The sequence below is a fragment of the Hyperolius riggenbachi genome, chromosome 10 (assembly GCF_040937935.1).
Source record: "Hyperolius riggenbachi isolate aHypRig1 chromosome 10, aHypRig1.pri, whole genome shotgun sequence".
NCBI classification, from domain to species: Eukaryota; Metazoa; Chordata; class Amphibia; order Anura; family Hyperoliidae; genus Hyperolius; species Hyperolius riggenbachi.
The window spans coordinates 236668344-236683838 of NC_090655.1; the positions used below are offsets into that span (position 1 = coordinate 236668344).

Genomic DNA, 15495 nt, shown 5'->3' on the forward strand with positions numbered 1-15495 from the left:
AGCCAAATAGATCAGCAGGGCTGCCAGGCAACTGGTATTATTTAAAAGAAAATATATATGGCCTCCTCCATATACTTCTTGATTAAGGTCCCCTTTGCCAACCATGGCAACCTTATTCGGAGTACAGACTGCCAAGCAGTTCCAGTCTTACTGCATGATTAATAAGCTGCACAGAGCAGGAGCCATTTTCACTCATTCTCAACACCTGCATTAATCTACTAACTGACAGTAGAGATGGTCATTGAGATGCTAATAATTCTGGCTTGTATGCAGATGTGAGGCAAATTGTATGCAGCCCAAAATTGAACCACCAATCAAATGTGCTTGTAGTTGATTTTGATTGGCCCACTTCCAATTTGCATCTTATTAAATGTGCATATATCTCAAATGCTGATTTCTTTCATTTGGAAGGGGAATGGCGAGGTTAGCAAATCACTGAAATGTTATCACAGCTGCTGGGTAACTGTATCAGCTGCTGGAAGCTGTGATTTTTCCAGCTTCGGCTCCTGGGTGGGGCTTATGATATATCAGTAGATGTGATGAATTCATGCTGCTATCCCCTCCTGTAATCACTCCCTCACTATCAGGCTGACAGAACTGTGCAGGTGATCAGGGCCATATTAGTGTACAGTGCATCTCTCCCTTTTCAAGCATGGAGGCAGCTGTGAAGAGCCAGGCGCATTTACAGGATACTCTTTAATGTGGCCACATTTATACTCTTTAATATGGAAGGTGCTCAGATCTGGTTTCTGGTGACATTGACAAAGATTTATCCTTTTCCTATTTCTAGTGACCCAAATAAAGGTTCTAAAAGCTCTCGTTGTGTTTGTACATTCGTCTTTAAAGCAGCAAGGACAGTCATAATATCCCAGGGAAAAAAAACAAACAAACGCATATATAAGTAGATAACTACATGATCTACTTATATAACACATGTATTGTACTATCCGCGGTTTGTTTTCAGTGAATTTTATATCATAAATAAAGAGAATTCTGTTCCTGGCATTTGCCATCTTGGTTCCCTCTGACCGAGGCCAGGGCCGCCCAGTCGCAGTGTCCCGGTGACTGGTCAGTCATTAAAAACTAAAGTGGCTGGCTGCGGGGGACGGGAGGATCGGTTTGTCCTTTCACGGGCACAGGACCTCTGCAGGGGGGCGGTGGAAGCCCCAGGTAAGTGAAACGTTTTTTTTCCAGCCCCAGTTAAGGTTTACTTTAAACACAGAGCAGTGGGTAAATGGAATTTGATTTTGTGGCTAAATCCCTTTTTAAAGACTGCAAGTATTGTAATTGAGTATCACAATTAGGGAAATAAAGTTGTTGGGATATCATTTGATGAAGAATTAAATCATGATTTTCCTTCTGTGTTTGGAATATTTCTTTGGGTACCTGTGAGAAAATAAACAGATCAAAGTCAGGCTTCTCTTCCACAGGCTGCTGAACTGCTTGTTTGCTGTGCTGTTCAACCTACCGGCTGCTAGCCACAAGCGCATGCAGCCAAAGAACTGTGTGAGGTAACACCGCACATGTCACGTTTGACATGCGGTGGTGTTACCTGGTGGTAAAAAAAAGTCTCATGTCAAGTCTGAGGACCGCAACCACTGTGCTTAGATGCAGCTTCATGGGGGGAGGGGCCACTTGTCCACCGCCCTTGCCAACCACTAGTAAGCGGCCAGTGAATGCTGGCTGCTGACAGGCGGTGAATTCACTGCCTTCAGCTGCCCATGGAAAAGAGGCCTTAGATACTTACTTCCATCCTCCTTGAACACGCCCATTCAGTGCTGGGACCCTCTGAACATATTTTTAGTTGAGTATGTTCTCTCGGCCGTGCTCCCGTTTGTGTAAAAGTGTGGCTAGATTGCAAAGGCGCAAGTGCAGCCCGCACCTGTGCAGCAGTACAGCTTTTTCCTCTGGCTTTGTGCTGCTGTGCAAGCCATACGTGTGCTTGCCCAGTCCGGTCATGCTCATACACAGGCGAGAGCACATCTATGAGGAAGAAGAGGTTCCGGTGAGCATTGGTGGGGTGCAGGAGGATCAGAGAAACCTGGATCATCCACAGGCTTCCCTCTACTGAAGGGAAGTACCTAGCTTTACTTTTTTCTTCTTTCTCTCCCACAGGTTTTTTTTTTTTTTACCAGACATATCTGATTGATTTCTCCTCTTGATCAAATAATTAGAAAAGTTTAACCAATACACTTATACCAGTTTTTATACCAATATCATACACTTATGATCAGGTTTTTTTTTTTTTTAAGTAGTTGAAAAAAGGATTGATGCTCAGTTTTTGTATTTTGCTATCTGATTTTTTTCAGCACATCTGATCAGATATTTATTTTTTTTTCCTATACAATCGATAATTATTTTTTTTAAAGGGAGATTCCATCAATTTTGTTGATTTGTGTATGGACACCTTAAGGGCTGGAACCCACAGGAGCGCTTTTGGCAGCGTTTTGGCAGCACTGCGATACGCTAGCAGTTTGCCAAAACGCTGGGCTAATGTTAATGGATGGGGCAACTTCCACAGGAGCGTTTGCGTTTCTCAGAAACGCAAACGCAGGACATGCAGCATTTTGGGAGCGTTAGCGCTTCAATGTAAAGTATTGAACCGCTAGCGGAAACGCTCAGCAAAACCTAAACTGAGCGGTTTTGCTAGCGTTTTGCGGTTCAGCACACTGTAACAAAATGAAAAATAATTCACAGGACCAATCAGGATAAAAACGCAAAACGCAAAACGCTACACAACCGCTGAGGAAAAAAATACAATGTTGCAAAACACGACCAAAAACGCGCATGAATCCGCTTGCAAACCGCTCAGGCAAAACGCTAGCGGTTGCGTTTTGCGTTTGCGGTTTTCAGTGGGTTCCAGGCCTAAGGCTGCTTACACACTAAGACGTGCGCCTGTAACGCTCCCCCAACACACAGCAATGTAACACAAGTGGGCTGTTCACACAGCCCACGTTGCGTTACATGTAACGCTGCACGTTCTCCCGAAAGTGCAGCATGCTACGGCGTTACAGCGGCTTAAGCCGCGTTAGACTGTTTGCACATGCACAGTCATGTTGGGGAGAGCGGCCAGGCACATGGCTAATTAATATTCACTGCATGTTGTGACGTGCAGTGTTTACTTCCTGGTCCGGCCGCTCTGTGCGGCGATTGGCTGGCGGGACCACGTGATGCTGCATGCGCCCAAGAGTGCGCATCACGGCATCACGGACGCCAGAGTGAGCTGCACAACGCGGCTCGCTCTGACGTCCACATCGAAGAGCACCAGGCCTTGCGTTAGGTGCACGTTATGCGACCTTAAGGTAGCACCTAACGCAACGTCTTAGTGTGCAAGTAGCCTTAAAGTGTAGCTGAACTCAAGAACTATTTTTTTTCATACAGAAGGTATAGATGAGTTCTCCTTACAAAGACCACTCCAAACGTTCATTTTGTGGTTACCTCTGCAGCTCCTGTCAAGAGAAATTCACCTGATCCACACTTCATGCAGCTTTTCTCATCCATTTGGAGAATTGCAAACACAATTGATTTGAGTACCAGTCCTAACTGTTGAATCCCTTAGGACCTAATTCAATACACTTTTCTCCAGAGTTTTCTCAGCAGAGATGTTTTCTCATCTTATTTACAATATACCTTTTTGGCAGACTAATTCATTTTCCAGTAGATGGCAGCTTCCAAGACTGCAGTGTGTCGAGATCAACAAATATATATATATATATATATATATATATATATATATATATATATATATATATATAGATTAAAAACGCTGAAAACTTTGCTTGGGTCTATAAATCAAGAAACTGACAATCTATCTAAAAGTTCTGGTGCACGCAATTTCCTGTAAAACAGATAGGATGAATCAATTATTTCCAACGGGTCTAATCTGAATTTCGATCAATTTTGTAAAGAAGTGATTGGAAAAAACGATCAGAAATTCGATCGTAAATCAGATTGGACCTGTCGGAAATTATTGATTCGACCCTTCGAATGCATTTTAATGCATTTCAACTCACTAACTAGTGTGAATGAGCCCTAAGTGTGGCGTTGCGCACACTTTCGTTAACAGTGAAGCATACTTTTCATTGACTGTATGCTTCACTGTAGGAGACACAATGGTCTTATAACATGCGGTGCGACTTTTCCGTTATGTTGCACTCCTGTTTTTAGCTGGGTTGAGAAGTGTGATGAACTGGGGCAGAATTCTGCTATTTTCAAGCTGCAGAATAAAGTTAAATAATTCTGCATTTGCTCAGATTTAGAAATGCCGCCATTCATTTGCATTACATTGCAGCCAGGAGTCCCTGCAGATGGGCATCTGAACTGCATGCTGAGTCCCCATGAATGAGGCCTGAGCGCTATGAATAGAGGTTATTGTTAACAAACGGCTCCCCTCCCCCACATCTCTCACAATGCAGCTGTTCTAGAAAAGCCGGTGCTCTGTGGCCTCCATGTGTTGTGTAGTCTGTGCGGTGCTTGGAGGGGAGGCTGCCATGTAACACTCACACTGGGGCTCATGCCTCTGAGGCTACGTCCGCAGCAGTGCGGCATAACGGTGGCTTTGTAAATACTTTCCGGCTTTCTGCACTATTTATGTTCACAGTGCGGCAGGTGTGTTGCGGTATAACAGTGTGCAGCATCGTAACACTGCATTACCACAAAACGCAACAGTAACAGTGAAGCATTCTTTTCATGGACTGCATGCTTCACTGTATGCTGGAATCTGACTGGATTAGCCACATGCTAGTTTCAGGTGTGTGACTCACACTACTGATGTCAGGAATATCAGCAGGACTGCCAGGCACCTGGTATAGAGGAAGGGCCGTTTTATCTTTCCTGTGATGCGGTACTCTCCCCGCCACAATATGTCTATGGGACATGCCACGCTGCCTGCGGTGCGACGGAAGTGCTCTGGGCAATGCAGAAGTGACGCACAAGCTGCAGTGCATCACCCTGCCACTCCCAGAGGTGCCCCATAAATCGCGTGTTATATTTCTTTAGTGGCTTTAACGACTGGCTGTGGTGCGAATGTTCCAAATCACACCACTATCACAAATTTAAAAGGACCCTGAGGCCCCATTTACATGAATACACTTTTTTTGCATTACGTTACTCTGCGTTCAAGAAAGCGTACGGAGGCTGGAGCCCAGTACGCCTTCTGCGCGGGCGTGCCGGAAGCTGACCCGCCCCAAAGTCAACAGTGCATTATCATGTGGCTTTGCGGTGACACAGCGGGCACAGAATGCATTGAAGTAAATGTGTGATGCCGAAATTTTACATTTGGTGGTGGTGCAGCGTGCATGCGCGGAACAACACAAATATGACAGGAAAGATGGGAATGCCAGTGATGTATTTCCTGTCTATCAGGGAGTATGCCACTGAGAGAGAGGGGTGGCAATGGGCAGTGAAGGACTTGGTGGATGGTGCTATGCATGTGACTCTGTTGGCACACTCTGCCACAGGGTCATGTGAATCTTGTTTTTGGTGTTGTGGTGTGATACGAAGGGGGCAGCACTTCACACCATTTTCCACAGATTCAAAACTGGCCTTAAAGTAATTAATGACAACAGTAGAGATAGGGATATGGAGGCTGCCATATTTATTTCCTTTTAAACAATGCCAGTTGCCTGGCAGCCCTGCTAATCTATTTGGCTGCAGTAGTGTCTGAACAACACCAGGAACAAGCATGCAGCTAATTTTGTCAGATCTGACAACAATCTCAGAAACACCTGATCTGCTGCATGCTTGTTCGGAGTCTATGGCTAAAAGTATTAGAGGCCGAGGATCAGCAGGACAGCCAGGCAACTGGTATTGCTTAAAAGGAAATAAATATGGCAGCCTCCATATCCCTCTCGCTTCAGGTGTACTTTTATAGCTAAAAATTAGTACATCTGGTATTTTCATTTTGCAAAAACTGCCATTCTTGCAATAAAACATTTCTAGGCATAATTTATTTAAAATAATATTTTAATCTATTATTAAAAAATAGAGGGTACTTATCCGTTAGCCGGGCGCATCCTCTAGGTGGCGACAAAACTCCACCAGAGTTACATCTTTCCCTACTATCCATGTCGGCCTGGAGGGGGAATAGTAATTAGCGCCACCTGCCGGATGCGCCCGGCTAACGGATAAGTACCAAATAGAGTGCTTAAAGGGACTCCGAGCACCTCTCATGGGCATGCCTTTAAGACTCCGACCAGTACTGCAAAGTACTTTAAGATGCATACCTTTCTGTAGCTTGTGCTCTCCTCTTTCATTGATGCCTGAATCGCTGTTCTACACCAAATAGTTTTTGTACTATTTCAATTTAAAAATCGCGGCTGCCATCTTGGCTATGTTATAACTTCCGGATCACTCCTGTCTTCTCTGTTAGAGAAGTGCATCACTGAATGAAGCAGGAAGAGGAAGTGACATGCATGGCCATTTCAAGAGGCTCCTCCAGAGGGGTCATAGCACGACTTTGTTGGAAGTCGTCTGGTTTAAAGGCATGCCCATGAGAGGTGCTTGGAGTTTGAAAATGTCTAGAATTAATAGTCAACCCCTGATAGGATAAAAACAGGTCACAGTGAGGAATGCTTAAAAAACATTTTTTAACAGTTAAAGAAAAATGATTTTAAAAAAATGCATTAAGTGGTTAAACTTCAGCCTTAACACTAAAATAGAAATGGCTGCATAAATGAAAACTTCATTTTCATATCCAGAGTTGTGCTACATCTAGCTACTGCAGCTACGGACAAATGTTGTTTTATACATTCAGGTCACATTCACAGTGGCACGTTGCGGATATGCGTCATAAAGTCTTATAACGCAGCTTATCGCACTGCAATGATCAGCCTACGGGGCATTCACAGTGAAACGTTAACGTCTCGTTGAAAAATGTTGTGTTGTGGTAACTCACTGCTTGCATAACATATGATAACATATTACGCAGCACTGTAAAATAAATAGGGCTACAGACAATAATAAATGGGGTTGGGTTGTACAAGGAACCATGTACAAGATCATGCTATGGAGTGATGGTTTTAGAGACCAAAGAATTCAGGTCCAAGTCACCCTGTGGGAAGGGTGCACTATGATGGGGGTGCATGATCAAGTAGGATACACCACGTTGGGAGGACCCTGCCAGAGGCTTACAATAATCTAAAGGGGAGGGGGTAGGGACACACCATATGTACGGGTTGCAGTAGTCGAGGCAGGAGATGATGAGGGCATGAATAAGGAGTTTGGAGGTGTTCGGGGTCAGGAAAGAGTGGCAGATAGTGGCAGGGGAAATGGTAACAGGAGTGGAAGAGGGGAGTAGGGTGTGGGAGACATCAGGGGGGAGAAGAGAGATTTCACGTCGGGCTCTGACAATTTTATTAGTGAAGTGGGTGGTCAAATTATCGTCTGCAAATACGCTGCCAAAAGGCACAAATTTTACAGCAAATAATAATAATTATAATGTAAACATCATCTTTCAGATATCTTTATCCTAAATTGAATTTAGTCACATTTATATAGAAAAAGCGGCCTGGTGATGCGCTGATCCCACTTTTTTTGCGCAATTCTCAATTTTACTGGTAGCGCGCCCAGGCTATGCATATGCATAGGTAGAATTTAGTTAGTGTTAGGTCCCCTCCCATGGAGGAAAGACTTCTTCGACAGTGGGAGGGACAAGTACCTAACAAATTGCAAATTGTTAGCGGAAACTAACATCCTCCAAGTGGTAGACAGGTCATGTGTATGCTCATTGTGTATTTGAATCCCATGAGTGGGGTGTGCACTTTTTTGCAGGTAAGCACTCATCTGTTTTTAAGTAGCGCTGTTCATTTCTTTGCTATATATAGAAAAATAACAAACCACATCATAAACATCGCAGACGGAAAAAGAAAAAAACTAGTCAAAGACTTTTATGCTTCCCTACTCTACAAATGTGTCCTTATTAATATGTCCATTTATCTTATGTCCATTTTTCTTGGTAATGGCTGGATAGTGTGCTGATTACGGGCTCTACCTCTGACACAGGAGACCTGGATTTGAATCTCTGCTCTTCCTGTTCAGTAAGCCAACACCTATTCAGTAAGGAGTCCTTGGGACTACCTAACATTCCTACTGAGTGCCCCCTAGTGGCTGCAGCTCAAGCGCTTTGAGTCTGCCAGGAGAAAAGTGCATGCATATTTGTCTGTCTGGAGAGAATTCCCTTCTTCCTGTCTGGATAATCAATAAAAAGCTTCGGAGGGGGTATGTTGCAGGGCAATTTTACGGAAGTATCGTAAAGCAGAAAGTCACAGTGCAATAGTCCATTTATGCGATGTTCAGAGTGCATCAGGTGGGATGCGATCCACTGGACTAGAGTATCCGAATGAAATGCATGCAGTGTGTTACCGTGGCAGTGATGCATACTTTTTATTGCTTATATGCTTCACTGTATGCGAAGTAATGTGCGGTGTGACTGTTTCATTCCCTTGCATTGCACTCCTGTTTTTACGGGGTATGCAACACAGATCTCACTGTCAACGAGGCGTACATCAAAAACAAACAGGGCTAAAATGAATACAATTCAATAATTCAGTTTTAAGGCTTGTGCAAAATGTAAAGGATTAGGGGGAGACATGATGAGACTTGTCAAACTATTAAAAAAATCCAAAAGAATCCTGTCTTTCCTGTATTCTCCACAAGGTGGGAACCAAAAATGGAGTAGCATGTAGAGGCAGGAAGTGATGGCTTGAACACATAGGAAGTGATGAAACTCACCAGGATGGGTGGGGGGAAAGCTCCCAGACAGGAAGTTCTGGGTAAGAGGTGAAGTGGGAGGAAGTAGAGAAGAGACATTGCTGGGACTGGCAGCAGAGAAGGTAATAAGATATTATTTGATAATAAAAAATACCCAATTATCCCCATGGCCATCATCAGCTGCTGCTATGCGCATATAATATACCGTAATATGAGATGTATTTGTCTAACTCTTAAGCAGTTTGTAAGGCAGTTTGTATAGCTGCACAGGGAAATTAGATCTGACATGCTCCAGCACGACACCTTCCACTAGGCGGACAATTTTATTCTCTAGAACGTCACACTTCCTTTCTACCACCAATAAAACTACTAGAAGCTTCCTCCAACCTTTCAGAAGCTTCACACCGGAGTATACGTAGGTAGAAAAAATATTATCAAAATGGTAGCTATAAATGGCTGACTCAAAAACAGCAACAAAAAAAATATAATAATTTTACAGACCTCTTTCTCTGGACATATCTACTGATAGAAGCTGATGTGACCGATTATACTATAATTACACCACCTTTTAAACAAACATATTTTACTTACAGATATGCTGATTAAAAAAAATGTAAATGCAATTAGTTAAAGGGAAAAAAAACAGCAATTTTCACAGATGTCTGCCTTCAGCCATATGAGTAGGTAGAAACTGATATGACAGTTTGCAACATATACCGGTATTCTTTATTTTTGCCAACTTATTCCTTTAATTTCTGATATCTGCGACTAGTTAGATGCTGTTTAGATATTATATGTATTTAACTACAGAACCGGCACAAAACTAGACATGTCAATAATTGAGGAGTCATTCACACTTATTGCAAATTCTGCATATGGTTTCCTGAATTTTTGTTTGCGATTTTTCAGGGGTTTTTGTTGACATTTTCTTAAATGTTTTTGATTTTTTTCTGTGAATACAGATAAAGTTAATGTATCTAATTAATTTCAGCAACGTATTATTTTTTTACATTTTTTACATTGACTTGCACTGAACACGAATGGCACAACACACACACAAAAAATGCAGACCTGACGCCCAAATTTAAAATGCAGAAGAATCCCAACACAGTAATCATACACAAATGCAAATAAAACAGTGTTTTATTGCAACTCCAATGAAATACAATTAGATGTGCAACGTTTGCAATTTTGGAAAGTCATGAATTATGTATGGTTTCATATGAGTGTGATCCCTGCCTTAAGCCATGTACACACACAAGATAACATTTTTTGGAAAAATGAACAGTCAACAACCGATTGCCAGATAATTGTAAAAAAGTTTATGAAAGATTTTCAAAGATGAAGTTGAAAGATCTTTGTCTGTCAATCTCTCGGGCCTGGAACCCACTACAAAATGCTATCACTAATCGCAATCGCTGGCGTTTTGTATGAGCAAATTGTAAGCGATTCCATGAGCGTTTTAGGGAGCGATTTTAAAAAGTGTATCAATTTGCCAGCGGTTGTGTAGCGATTAGCGTTTTAAAGTCTGATTGGTCCTTTTTATCAATTTTAATTTTGTTACAGTGTGCAGTAACTTCAAAACGCTAGCAAAATCACTCCGTGCAAGTTTTGATGAGCGATTACGCCAGCTATTATATACTTTACATTGAAGTGCAAACGCTAACAAAATGCTGCATGTCCTGCGTTTGCGATTTTGCTAATCGCAATCGCTTCTGTGGAATTTGCACCATCCATTTACATTGGCAAAGCGTTTAGGGAAATCGTTAGCGATTTCTCACGCTCCCTAAATGCTCAAAAAATTGCTCTAGTGGGTTCCAGCCCTCAAACTGATCCCAGCATTTATGTTTTGTTAATGTGTGTACTCAGCTTAAGGGGTAAGTAGGAAAATCTTGTATTCCCCCTCTAATTAAGGCTAATTTCACACCAGGACGTTGCGTTAGAGGGGGCGTTAAGGTCGCATAACGTCCCCCTAACTCAACGCCTGGTGGTGCTGGATCTGGACGTCAGAGTGAGCCGCGTTGTGCAGCTCACTCTGGCGTCAGTGATGCCGTGATGCGCACTCTTGTGCGCATGCGGCATCACGTGGTCCCGCCGCCCAATCGCCGCACAGAGCGGCTGCTCCAGGAAGTAAACACTGCACGTCATAACGTGCAGTGCATATTAATTAGCCATGTGCCTGGCCACTCTCCGCTCCTCCCCAACATTAGTGAGCATGTGCAAGCAGTTTAACAACGCGGCTCAGCCGCGTCTAAAGTACTGCATGCAGTACGTTGCCTTGTGACGCAGCGTTACAATGTAACGCAACGTCCGCACTGTGAACAGCCCCATTGATTTTTCATTACAGTGCGGTGGGCTGCGTTACAGGCTGCTCTAACGTGCGCCTGTAACGTCCCACTGTGAAACCAGCCTAAAGGTATTTTATAGGCAGGAAGAAATATGTAGATATACATGTATGATCAAAATAATAGATTGAGGTCGCATTCACAGTGGGTCGTTATTGTTGCGTTGTAAATGTTGCACTATGGTAACTCACTGCTTGCAGTGCATTACATCTAAACGCAGACGTTAAACAGATACAGAAAGGGATACGTTTCATTGCCGGTATGGTCCACTGTATGTACCGCCACGGTAATGCAGTGTTAATATGTGTTACCACCTTTTTTTTGCGTTGCATTGTAATGCTGCATTGCGACTTTGTCGCACTACAAAGCAACGTCCCACTGTGAATATGCCTTAAATGTCCATAAAAAAATCCTTATACAGTTTTACCAAATATCTTTTGCCATGGTTAGGCTGCATACACACATCCAATTTTGGTTGACCAATTTTACCAGTTTAGTGTAGTATGAGAGCTTGCCTACACAATTTGTTCATCCTTATCACATCAGCAAAAGGAAAAACCTTTGCACACACCTTTCACAGCGACCTTTCATACTCTGTTTATGTGTGCACCCAGCCTTAGTGACAACATCTTCCAAAGCACATACAAAACAGACAATAGTGGGGAACATAGATACATGAGTAATTCAAAATGCTGCTACAACACAAAATTCTGATCAAAATTATTTAATAAATATTTTACATACAAATAATATAAAACCTACAAAGGACTGGGTAGGAATAGAAAATATCAGAATTATAGCTTTAAATGAGTTACTAAAAATGCATAATTTTCTATGGTATTTAGAGATGGAAGCTGATATATAATACTTCTAATTAACAGTGTTTTATATACAAATGACAAGCAAAAATACAAAATTACCGTGGCTAGGTGAGGAAAATTGCTAATTCTGTCGTGTATCAGAACTGGTTAAAAATAACGGCTACAGACAGTTTAAAATGTAATTATTATTATTATTGTGCATTTATATATTGCTTTAAAGATTATAGCATGGAATGAATAGGAATGATTAATGAGATGCAAGTAATTCTGAGTTGATGCAAAAGTATGCAAATTTCAGTAAATGTATGCGTCTTGAAAATAGACCAATCGAATCATGCCCAGGTTTAAAATGATTGGTCCAATTTTAGATGAATACATTTGCATATAAAATATGCATAATCCTGCATCGCCTCAGAATTATTTGCATTTTACTGATCATCCCTAGCTATTAACTAATCCCTACTATAGACATAGTTTAATGTCACTACTACAGTCTCCAGTTTTAGGGAGGGGGGCTATTTGAAATGTGAGAGGAAACCCATGAAAACAAGGGGAGAATATACAAACTCCTGCAGATATTATCCTGGGCAAGGTTGTAAGACGCCACTGCAAGGCTAGAGTGCTATTCACCGCAACTTGTTTTTTTTTTTGTGTAGTTATTTTAATTATCTACAGTAACTAGAACGTTACAGTAAACCTTGTATATATTTTATTGCTATGATCACAGTTATTATAAGCTTCCTTTTCTCTTTGGGTGCACTATCATACCATATAGATCCTGTTCCTCAGGTAATCTTCAATGAACTTAGAAAAAGCTGAAAATCTGAACAGGATTGTTTGCCAATGAAAACGTGTTTGTTCTTCATACTGAAATTTGTTAAAATGAATTGATGAAAAAAAATGAGAAAATTCAGCAGATGGGGATGAAGCTGCATGGGGGAGGGGTGGGATGTATTGAGTGATAAAATAGACAACATTGATAAAATGTAGTTTTTTTAATATTCATTTATTTTACCTGGCATTAAAAATAATATTAAAAAAATTATTAGAAACATTTGACATATTACAAATAGATAGCTTCAATGACCGGCACCACACGAAGAGTATTATAGCTCAATCACCTTATTCTGCCATCCAATTGCAACGACAGACTGTCTTCGTGTGGTGCCGGTCATTGAAGCTATCCATTACTGTGACCCCTTGGTACTGGGGTGGGACCGTGGCACACTTTAACTTTGGAAGCCAGCATTGGTGCTCCTGGGTCTGTATTTTTCTACATATTACAAATAGAATTTTCTGTCACTCCTCAGGCCCTGTTCACAGTGGTCAGTTGTATTGTAGAATAATTCTGCATGTCAACTCACTGCCCATAATATACTATGGGCCTGTTCACAGTGCTGTATCGTAACTGATTGCGTTAGCATACGTGAATTGAAGGTGTCTGGAAAAAAGGGAGCTCAGGATTGTTGCTAGTAGAATATCGCTACAATTAAGGATATTCTACTGCTGGATTCCATAGTAAAATATCGGTAATATTTACTATAGCTAAACTAAACCCTTCTCTCACACAGAACCCTCCCCTGGTGGTGCCTAACCCTAAGACCCCTCCTCACATGGTGCCTAACCCTAAGACCCCTCCTCACACGGTGCCTAACCCTAAGACCCTTCCTCACACGGTGCCTAACTCTAACCCCCTTCCTAGTATCTAACCCTACCCCCTCTCCAAACCCTTAACTCCCCTCGTGATATTGCGGCTAAGAAGTTACTTTTGGCCCGGAATGCACCCAATTAGCGGCAATCATTCAACATTTCCGCAGGTGTCTGATAGATTTGCGGGCATCAGGATTGTGGAAATGCAAATTGCGGAATTGCAGTTCTCCGCACCCACTACGCAATGCCGCAGTTTGCTTCTCCACAAACCTCCAGCACCCAGGATTCTATCAGGCGCCTGCGGATGAGGAAATGTTACGTGGTCGCTGCTAATTGGCCTCCCGGCACCCAAAATTGGCTTCTTAGTGGCAAATAACGTGGCCACGACTTTCATTATAGGCGCCAATACAGCGACCTTTTTTCCTTAAGGGCTCCTGCCCCCTTTTTTCCTGATTCGTTGTGTTATTCTAACTCGCTGCATGCAGGCTTTGCTTTAAAGTCTATTTCCAGTCTCCATTTCAGTTCACAGTCATTAATACACATCATAACGCATGCGTTATGCCACTGACCACTGTTAACCTAGCCTCAAAGCATGACTGGTTTAAATATGTAAGCAGAAGGGCTTGTTGCTTTAAGGGCTTGTTTACATTAGGGGCGATTTATTCATTAATTTTTTTTAGCGATGGCGATTTGTAAAAAAATTGACTTAAAAGCGCTTGTGCAATGTTAGCTTATGTGAGTGTTCTCACATAAGCGATGAGCTTTCTATCCAATCGCAGCTACTGTACCATTTTCAGAGCGTTTTCAAATTAATTGAAAGGATAGGGAAATAGCTAAGCGCTTGAAAAAGCACTTTGAAAAGCGATTTCCCAAGCGATTTAATGAATAAATACATTGTATTGTATTTATGTAAAACACAGTACACAAAAGCGCTTAGAGAAGCACAGAGAAGCGGTTTTCTAAGCGAAAATTGCTCTGAAAGCGCTTAGAAAAGCGTTTTCAAACTCGCTCCATAATTCGCTCAGCGATTGCACTGGCGATTTATAATGTGAACAGGGCCCCAGGGATGTGAGAAATTTCTCCTAAAATGCTAATTAGTTTTTCCCAGGATGCAGAAATTGTGTTTAGCAAATCACTGAAGCTGGATCTGCTGTTGCAAATTGCAAGCTTTGATTTACTCGTAAAAACTTCTCCCCCAGGTGGTTATAAAGAACATATCGGGGAAATGTTTGCCTCTTCACTGGGTTGTTTTACCCTGATGTGAAGAATGGGGATAATCAGTGAGATGCAAACAATTTCTCTAAGCTGAATAACATCTACATGAAAATTGAATGCAAGGAGAATGATTTGCATGTCATAGATATTCCCTAGTGTAAAAGTCTCCAGATTGTGGTAGGGACATTAGTTCAGGTTCAGTCAACAACTGCCTGATGTGACTTATTCAATGTAAAACATGTTGTGAAATATAAATGCATAAAGATTTTAGAATACTTTAAAATAAATGATGCTGTATCAATCAACTAAATAACACAGACCAAAAAAAAAAATCACTTTATTTTAGAAAAGGAAAACCACCCGGCCCTTGTATTTTCTCTAGCTTGGAGTTAATAAAATGTTATGGAGTGTTGTGGCACTTCTGTGATCTCAGACATAGGGCTTGATTCACAAAGAGGTGCTAACCTACTTAGCACGTCTAAAGTCTTTAGACATGCTAACCAGGGTGCTAAGTAGGTTAGCACCAGATTTCTCAATCGTGCGCAAAGTTTTTCGCACGCAAAGTCCTATGCGCATGCTAAGTCCCATAGGCTTTAATGGGCACTTCGCGCGAAGCACCCTGCGCTCTGTGCAGTGCGCGTGTAAAGTTTTACGCGCGAAAAGCTCGTTTAGACATGCTAAGGGGGTTTTCACAGGCGTGCTAACAGTTAGCACCGCTTTGTGAATCAAGCCCATGATGTGCAAAGTCTAAAGCC

The 15495-nt window shown here is 42.0% G+C and overlaps 1 protein-coding gene across 1 annotated transcript in view; it reads left to right on the forward strand.

Moving 5' to 3' along the window:
• The first annotated feature begins 8782 nt into the window (after positions 1 to 8782).
• LOC137536958 (zinc finger protein 721-like) overlaps positions 8783 to 15495 on the forward strand; it is a 67889-nt gene continuing 61176 nt past the window's right edge. The window contains exon 1 of the mRNA XM_068259124.1: positions 8783 to 8831. The gene's annotated coding sequence lies outside the window, so the exon portion shown is untranslated. The remainder of the gene's footprint in view (positions 8832 to 15495) is intronic.